The sequence below is a fragment of the Sminthopsis crassicaudata genome, chromosome 5, assembly GCF_048593235.1.
Source record: "Sminthopsis crassicaudata isolate SCR6 chromosome 5, ASM4859323v1, whole genome shotgun sequence".
Lineage (NCBI taxonomy): Eukaryota > Metazoa > Chordata > Mammalia > Dasyuromorphia > Dasyuridae > Sminthopsis > Sminthopsis crassicaudata.
In genome coordinates, this window is record NC_133621.1 from 305065217 (window position 1) to 305075145 (window position 9929).

The window sequence follows — 9929 nt, forward strand, 5'->3', positions numbered from 1 at the left end:
GGAGGGATCCTAGGCCCTGGAATCTCTGAGTCCAAAAGCCTGTGACTTGTCAGATCATGAGTATCATTGGTCAACGAAAGGGGAAGGGGCTGGGAGGGAGAACATCTGGATTCGCATCCCAACTCTGACACCGATGAGCTTTATCCTTATTCCACAGATGGGGAAACTTGGGAATGGGGAGATTAAAAACTGGCCAGAGATCACATAAGAATGAGCAGGGGGCTGAATTCAAATCCTCCCTGTAATGTTTGCTTCCTTGACATAATCTCCTTGTGCCTTAGCTTCCTTTTTTTGGGAAAGTGGCTATTCTGAGGGTTGGGGAAGGGGGGCATACTAAGAAGCTGATGAAGATGGTCAGAACAGAGTCAGGAAGTCCTGAGTTCAAGTCCTGTTTTAGACACGCCGCAGCTGTGTGACCCTGGGCAAATCACTTAACCTCCAATTGCCTCAGTTTCCTCATCTGTGTAGTGGGATCAATCATTTCCCCTACTTCGCAGGATTATTGTGAGGAGCAAATGAAATAATCTTCATAAAATCTTATCTTCTATAGGAAGCCTTTTCTCATTCCCCCAATTCCGGTGCTATTGATCCTTTCCATTTTCTTTTGAATATAGCTTGTTTGAATGTTGTCTGCGCCATTAGACCATTTATTCCTCAAAAGCAAGGATTGTCTTTTGCCATTTTTTGTATCCCCTGCACTTAACACAGTGGCCAGCACACAGTAGGGGTAATAAATGCTAATTGACTGACAGAGTGTTTTATAAACCTTAGAGCAATACATAAATGGTATTGATTATCATTATTAGGGGGAAACAAATTTGTATAGCGCTTCCAATCATTACGCTAAGTGCTTTACATGTAATATCTTATTGGATCTTCACAACCCTGCAAGATACAGGCTGTTATTATCCCCATTTCCCAGTTGAAGAAATTAAGGCAAACAGAGACTAAGTGACTTTTCCAGGATCATACACCTAATAAGTGCCTGAGGCCGGATTTAAATGCAGGTTTTCCTGACTCCAGGATGAGTGTTCTACCCATTACCACTAGCTGTATTATTATTATTACCCATTAGATTTCTGATCTTCTATATTCACCTAAGCAAGTTACCTCATCTCCCTATGTTCCAATTTTCTCATCTGTAGAAAGGGGATGGCTATACCCCAAGGTCTTGGAGGTCTTGAACTCCAGAGCCAAGCTCCTGTGATCACCATTCACCTTTGCACCTGCCTCCCCCAGGTTGATCCCCCCTGGACTCGCATTTTATCAGCCATTATCCAGGGGAGGGATATTTCAGAGGAGACACATAATCTGGGAGGGGATTTGCCATCAGGGCTGGGGGAGGGAGGAGGCTGAGGGGAGAAGGCATGGGGGACATGAGCCCTTCAGAACCGCAAATAAGTGGAATCTATGAGAAAGGGGTCACCAGATGTCAGGAGCGAGCAGCCTGAGGGTATAGAATATCTGAGTTGGGGTCACCTCCAGCCCCCCAGCTCTTCTCCCTATCTCCCTCCCCTTTCTAGCCCTGGGCAGACACCTGGAGTTGCCATTACAGGGAAGGAGCCCAGCCAGATCAGAGATATCATTAACCCCAGGAAGGGGGGATCAAAGGGAAGGAGTTACTCAGCTAGGCAAAGCAGGAACACTGAGAGCCCCTTTTTCCACACAAGTTGTTCTCTCTTCCTCATAAAGCAAGGCAAGGTTGGATATCACTCACTCATCCCTTTGTCTTCCAGTTGAGAAACCCTGGGAGGTGATCATGGGAGAGCATGTTCGCTCTTCTCCATTCCGAGTCCTAGTGCAGAGCTTCCATTACTCCAACTAAATAGAATGACTTAAGAAGCATAGTGGAGAGGGCCCTGGCTTTGGAACCAGAAGTCTTGGGTTCAAATCCTGATTCTACTGTTTACCTGTCACATGACTTTGGGTTCCTGGAGGTAACCCTACATGCTTGAAAGCACTGGAAGTTTGCAATCTATCCATCAAGCAAACACTTATTAAGCACCTACTGTGTTTCAGAAACTACGTTAAGCATGGGCGTTCGCAGACAAAAATGAAACAGTCCCTTTCTTCAAGAAGTTTACATTTTAATGGAAGAACCAACATGTCCAGATATAAGTGTATGTAGAATATGGACCAAATGAATACAAGGTGGCTTGGAGAGGGCTGCATAGGATAGGGAAAGGTTTTATTTAGAAGATGGGGCTTGAGCTTTGCTTTGAAGCAGGTGAAGGTGATGAGGGAGAGTATTACACAAATGGGGGATAGTCAAAGCAAAGGCATTGAGGTAGGAGATGTGTCATGAATGACATGCCAGCGTAGATTAATGGTAGAATACATGAAGGGAAGCAATAAAAAAAAAAAAAGAGAGATCAGAAAGATAGGAAAGGGATTCGTAGTGAAGAGCTTAAAATGTAACATGTAGGAGTGTACATTTGTTCCCCAGGGGTTTTAGGTTATTGAGTGGGAGGATGGAGGGAATAACATGATCATGATCCTTTGCTTTAGGAAGATTATTTTGGCAGCTGAATGAGAATGGATTGTAATAGGGAGAGACTTGAGAAAAGGGCAATAAATAGAGGCTGGTACAATAGTTAAGGTAAGAGGTAATAAGAGAGAGTCTGAACAGATGCAGAGCTGTTTGAGTAGAGTGGAAGGGGAAAACGTGAGGCAGAAATAACAAGATCTGGTCACTGATTGGATATAGTGGAATAAGAGTAGGAGAAGCATGAGGAATCATGGATAACACTGAATATACAAACCTGAGAACCTGGGATGATTGTTTTGACCAAGCTGGATGGGCTTCTACTGTAGTCCATGTCTGCTTTCCAAGGCTCATCGGAAGATTGATCATGAAGAGATGAACTCTTTAGCCTTGGCAACCTAAGGGACAAAGAAAAATACAATCATAGTCATCAAACTTTGTTGACCCTTCCCACTTTCTCTGAGGGATGGTGGATGAGCAAACATAAAGGCAGCAGAAAATGCTATGAATTAGTCTTTGGATCTTCTATAAACAGTAATTGTTGGCACTCTAAATGTGAGATTCCTATCTAACAACCAAAGCATTCATTTCCTACTGAAAGAATCTAGATAATAGAGCACCAGCCCTGAAGTCAGGAGGACCTAAGTTCAAATCTGGTCTCAAACACTCAATATTTCCTAGTTGTGACCTTGGGCAGCACACTTAACCCCAATTGCCTCAGGGGAAGGAAGGAAGGAAGGAAGGAAGGAAGGAAGGAAGAAAGAAAGAAAGAAAGAAAGAAAGAAAGAAAGAAAGAAAGAAAGAAAGAAAGAAAGAAAGAAAGAAAGAAAGAAAGAAAGAAAGAAAGAAAGAAAGAAAGAAAGAAAGAAAGAAAGGAAGGAAGAAAGGAAGGAAGGAAGGAAGGAAGGAAGGAAGGAAGGAAGGAAGGAAGGAAGGAAGGAAGGAAGGAAGGAAGGAAGGAAGGAAGGAAGGAAGGAAGGAAGGAAGGAAGGAAGGAAGAAGAAAGAGTCTAGGTGTATCCAGATTGCCATACATACTCTAAGGGAAGCCAGGTGACGAAAGGAAGCTCAGTTTTAGGAAAGCTGGAAAGCTCTAATTGGAGAAGGGCAAAATGGAGTTGCTGGGTTTAATTTAGCCTTGTATCTATTTTGTATGTTTCTGTATGTTGTGTATGTATGTACATACATATTATCTCCTTGCTACCTCTTAGGTTCATTAAGGTCACGCACCGATCAACTTTTGTCTTTGTACCTTCAAAGCCTGGCACTATGCCAAAACACAAATAGGTGGCTAATAAATGTTGATTGATTGGTGGTGTGCTAAGAGTTAGGAAGACATCATTTTATTTGACTCTTGGCCATGAGCTGGTACCATTCCCACTAAGTAAGTAAGCATGAGGTCATTTTGCCTAATGAACCAACATATATTGTAGAAAGGGAAGAGATAGAAATGCAAAAAGCAAATAAACTATCCCAAACTATATATATATGTTCAAGAATTTCAAAGTTAGGATAAATGTGCTGGAAAACATAGTTTGAGTTGATAAAGAGAGAGATTCAAGGACTTCAAAATAAAGGATGTTGACAAATGTGCTAGAAAACATGGTTTGAGTCAATAGATAGATATTCAAGAACTTCAAAATAAAGGGTTCTAACAAATGTGCTAGAAAGCATGATTTGAGACTAAGAAATGGAAGAAACCAAGGGTTGCTAGAGCACTCAGAAGCTGAATTCCTGAAAAGGATGAACAGTCTTCTTGGGACATTACAAGATCCATACTTTATCAAAATACTGAAATTGAAGGCAGACTGGACAGTTAGGAGCAAGTGGATACTAATGCTAAACTAATTTCTGAATCAGCTGTCTGTATGCACTGGGACCTGCAATGAATGCAGCAAAGGTATAACAAAATCGACATTCATCTGGAAGAAAGGACAAAGAGCAGAAGACATTCTAGCCGATTATAACAACTCCAGCCTGACCTATTCGAATGATTCATTCCTGCTGAAAAATGAGGAATGGATGAAATAAGGCATTGATTCTGATCATCAACATTTCCTACAAAAGTTAAAGAAACATAAAGCAGTTATCACAATGAAGAGATCAAAAGTACCTAGAAATTACCTCAGACAACAAACCTTTGATCCCTGTGCCAAACAGACATGTGGCAGCTCAGGACTACATTTGTTTAAAATATAAACTCAATTGCAAAATATTATAGGGGAAGAAGGAATAAGGCTATAAACAATGTTACTTCACAACATGAAGTATGCTGAAAGGAAAACATTTCTGTAGAATGCAGATAAACCCAATCAAGCTAAAAGTTTTTCAGATGGAAGTGGGAGGAGAAAGGAAGATAACAAATAAATAAAAAATGAAACAGATTAACCAATATTTCTCCAGCAAACTATAATCTTTCTTTTAAAAATATATGTGTATGTGTGTACACATATATAGAAAGAGATACACATATGTGTGTACATCATTTGAAGAGGCTGGAATTCAATACAGAACATCCCAGAGAAATGCAACAAGATATTGAGGACACCATGTGATAAACAAGGGAAGACTGTCTGTACATCCAGAGTAAATATTCTGATAAGCAACAGATTCCACTGAACTAGAACAAGTGAATGCACACAAAGTAAATTCATGCTAGAGAGCACACATTTTTGAAAACATTAAGAATCAATTTTCAAGGTCTTGGAAAGAGAAAATGATGAAAATAACTGGGAGCAGGAAGCATGGACAGCATTTTTTAAAGGCAGCTGAGAGGACACAAACAATAACAAAAATATTTCTATGACATCTTTATGTGAATGATCTACACATATGGAAGATTTCTTGATTTTTAAAAATAGGAGAAAGCAAGAGGCAGAGGATTTAGGAACAATGTTCTAGAAGAGACCTCATCTATAAGGGACACAACTGACAGGATCAGAGGGGGAAAAGAGTCTTCTATGTTTAGTTTTTTATAATTGCAAATACATGCATAATACATATATAAACATACATACATGCACACACATATAATGCCTATTATATGTATATGTATGTGTGTATGTGTAGACTAATGCTCTTCTCACTAAAAGTATCTTATGTTTATTAAGACCATAAAAAAGTTTCTGGGGGCAGGTAGATGGCACAGTGGATAGAGCACCAGCTCTATCACGTCAAGAGGACCTGAGTTCAAATCTGTCCTCAGATACCTAACACTTCCTGGCTGTGTGACCCTGGGCAAGTCACTTAACCCCAATTGCCTCACCAAAAAAAAAAAAGTTTCTCCTCATCATGATCACAGAGATCTTCTCAATGACATAAACATAAGGATCTATTGATTATAGCAAGCCATATATAAAATAGAAAAGTGTTTGCTACTGTCATTGAAGACACTCTGCAAAGGATTGAAATGGAAGATGGTTTCCCTATAGATGGCAAGGTTCTCCAGATGCTCTTGATGATTCATGACATTGTGCTGATTGTGCTACACCCCCTCTCCCTCATGCATTTGCAATAGAGAATGAATTGATTTGCACTTCTGAAATTACAACACTTTCAATTATTCCAAGGAACTCCCATCCTTATAAAATTTTTTTTGTATTAAAGCTTTTTATTTATAAAACATATGCATGAGTAATTTTTCAACATTGACCCTTATTTTAAAACCTTCTATTCCAAAATTTCCTCTTTTTTCCCCCACCCCATCCCCTTGATGGCAGGTAGTCCCATATATGTCAAATATGTTAAAATATGTGTATATATATTTATATAGTTATCTGTTGCACAAGAAAAATCAGATCAAGAAGGGAAAAAAAAAACTGAGAAAGAAAAGAAAAATGCAAGCAAACAACAGAAAGAGTGAAAATGCTATGTTGTGGTCCACATTCAGGTCCCACAGTCCTCTCTCTGGGTGTAGATGGCTCTCTTCATCACTGAACAATTGGAACTGGTCTGAATCATCTCATTGTTGAAGAGAGCCAAGACCATCAGAACTGATCATTGTATAGTCTTGTTGTTGCTGTGTATAATGATCTCCTGTCTCTGCTCATTTCTTTTTGCATCAGGAACTTTAAAAAGCTATTATCCTAATCTGGGAAATGGGTTGATTTGAATGGAGCCCCATAGTCTCTAAGGAAATCGAGCCACTGACTGCCATTCCTAAACCTTCCAGAACAGTTTTGGTACCATCATAGCTCAAGTTGGTTGACTGAACAAAAGTAATCCACCAAGAGAGGATGAAGGTGAGCTTAATGACCACAGAGCACTAAAAAGTCCCTTGGCCATACATCCAGCATTAGCTTCCAAACATAATTCAATGATAACAGTGTCCTCATTAGTGGGAACGAGCCTGGTTGCTGCAGAGATAGGCCACCAACAGGAAGACAGCATGGGACTGTTCTTTCAAGTGAGGAAATTTGGAACAGTGAAAACCCATTATTCTGCTCTTAGACTTGCTGTCCAGCACACACCTGTTAGCAAGAAGAGCTATCATTCCTCCCTAGTTTTACCATGGGGGTGAGGAGGAAGAAGCAAAGTAAGGTTTTGACATCTGTCCTCTCTTCTTCATCTCTCCAGCATTCAACCATGCTCAGAGCCTCACCATTGTGGCAGTATAAACTGGCTTCAAAAGTCAGGGAAAGGACCCTGGATTGGGAGGCAGAGGCCCTTAGATTTAATCCCAACTGCCACTTGACCCATCATGGAATGGTAGTGATCCTAGGATCTGGAAGGCTTCTCCAGACAACTGACTGGTTTGGGGAAGCTGGAAACCTTATGAGTTTTCTCTTGACCATTGCTATCTTTAGCTAAACATAGAGAGATCAACAAGTAGCCAGATGAATTCTTGGCCATAATCATCCACGAACAAAGAAAAGTGAATTGTGCATCCTGTGTGGCCTTTATTCTGAGTCCACAGTGGTCCATGGCAGAGGGACAAACCAGACAGTGGAAGCTGTTAAGAATCACACCATTTTCCCGTTAAAATTGGGCAACAGTTGAAAAAATATGAAAATAATGGGATACAACTGTGCTGTTAAAAATAATGAAGGAAAGGGTTTCAGAGAAACTTGGGAAAGTTTCACAGAAGAAAGTGAGCAGAACCAGGAGAACTATATATATAATATGTATATAATACATTGTATATATATGGTATACCTTGTATAAACAATGTATATACAATAGCAATTTGTAACTAACTTGGCATAGAACCAAGAGAACATTATACACAGTAACAAGAATGGTGGCGAATTGTATCTTTTTAAGAACAATGAGGTGATTCAAGGCAATTCCAGTAGACTTGGGATGGAAAGAGCATCTAGAGAGAGGATTATGGGAACTGAGTGTGAGTCAAAGCAGAGTATCTTCACCTTTTGTGGTGGTTGTGGTTTGTTTTTTCTTTCTCTTCTTTTTTCACTTTTGATCTGGTTTTCCTTGCACAGCATGACTAATAAGGAAATATGTTTAGAAGAATTGCACATGTTTAATCTATAGGGGATTCCTTGCTGTCTTGGGGAGGGGAGAGGGGAAAGAGGGAGAAAAATCCGGGAACACAAGGTTTTGCAAAGCAGAATGTTGAAAATTATCTTTGCATATGTTTGGGCAAATAAAATACTATTAAGTACACATAAAAGAAAAAATAAATAAAATTGTCAACTGCTTAAATGGGAAAAATAAACTGCTCAGTCACAGGAATGAATGTCAGGTGAGAATGAGAGAGAGAGGGAGGGAGAGAGACAGAGACAGAGACTGAAAGACAGAGAGAGAGAGAGAGAGAGAGAGAGAGAGAGAGAGAGAGAGAGAGAGAGAGAGAGAGAGAGAGAGAGAAAAGAGAGAAACAGAGAGAAACAGAGAGAAACAGAGACAGAGAGACACACACAGAGAGAGACAGAGAGACAGAGAGACAGAGACAGAGACAGAGAGAGACAGAGAGAGACAGGGGAATTGGAAAACTTAGAATTCAATGCAATGACCAATCACAGTTCCAGAGGACCCATGAGGAAGCTTACAGTCCACCTCCTTTCAGACAGACAGATACCTACTTCCTTTTTTGGAGCTGCCTGATGAGAGATTTGATTTGATTGACTGTGTATATTTGCTACACACATTCTGTGTTTCTTCTGTTATCTTAAATCGAAAGGGTAATAAAGAGAGAAAACAAGTGCTTGTTCACTGAAAAATAACAGTTTAGAAAAAGAATCACAGTTTTTAGACCAACTAGAAACAAAACTCTGAACGTTCAGTTTTGCCTCTTGGACAGCAGGCGGCGCCACAGCCTGAGAAATCGAGCCTCACATTGGCCATTTTTTTTTCTGCAAATGAAAACTAATTAATAATCTTAACAAGGACAGTCAGTAGCATTTTTACAGCGTTTTGCAAACTGCTTTACAAACAGGACTTCATTTAATCCTCCCAACACGCCTGGAGCTAGGGACTCTTGCTATTTCCATGTTATTGATGAGGAAAATAAAGCAGGTTAAGGGTTTGCAGGAGACCAGGACTAGTTAGTGCCTGAGGCAGGATGGGAACTCACTTCTCCCTGACTCCAGAGCCGTCCTCCACCTCCTCGCCTCAGTATGATACAACTCTAGAGGGAAGCCTAAGCCATGTCTCTCTGTCTCTATCTCTCCGTCTCTGTGTCTGTATGTATGTTTCTGTCTGTGTCCTGTCTACCTCTGTCTGTCTCTCGGAGTCTCTGTATATGGTTTCTCTGTCTATATGTATCTCTCTGTCTCTGTCTGTCTGTCTCTCGGAGTCTCTGTATATGGTCTCTCTGTCTCTCTGTCTATATGTATCTCTCTGTCTCTGTCTCTACCTCTATATGTCTCTCTGTCTCTGTCTGTCTGTCTCTCGAGTCTCTGTATATGGTCTCTGTGTCTCTCTGTCTATATGTATCTTTCTGTCTCTGTCTCTATCTCTGTATGTCTCTCTGTCTCTGTCTGTCTGTCTCTTGGAGTCTCTATATGGGGTCTCTCTGTCTATATGTATCTCTCTGTCTCTGTCTCTACCTCTGTATGTCTCTCTGTCTGTCTGTCTCTTGGAGTCTCTATATGTGGTCTCTCTGTCTATATGTATCTCTCTGTCTCTGTCTCTACCTCTGTATGTCTCTCTGTCTCTGTCTGTCTGTCTCTTGGAGTCTCTATATGGGGTCTCTCTGTCTATATGTATCTCTCTGTCTCTGTCTCTACCTCTGTATGTCTCTCTGTCTTATCCTGTATGTCTCTGTGTGTCTCTTTGTATGTGGTCTCTCTGTCTGTCTGCTTTCCCTCTCTTAGAGGAATCTAAGATTGGCTAAAGGGCTTTATGACGAGCCCAAAGTGTTGCAAAGCCTCTTTCCTGGGGCAATTCACTTCATACTGTTTATGGTGAATGCCCCAAGAGAGAGAAACTCTTGGGGATTCCCTGAGCCTTTCTCTTCCTCCAGTCTTTGTCCTCCTTCTCCTCCCCCA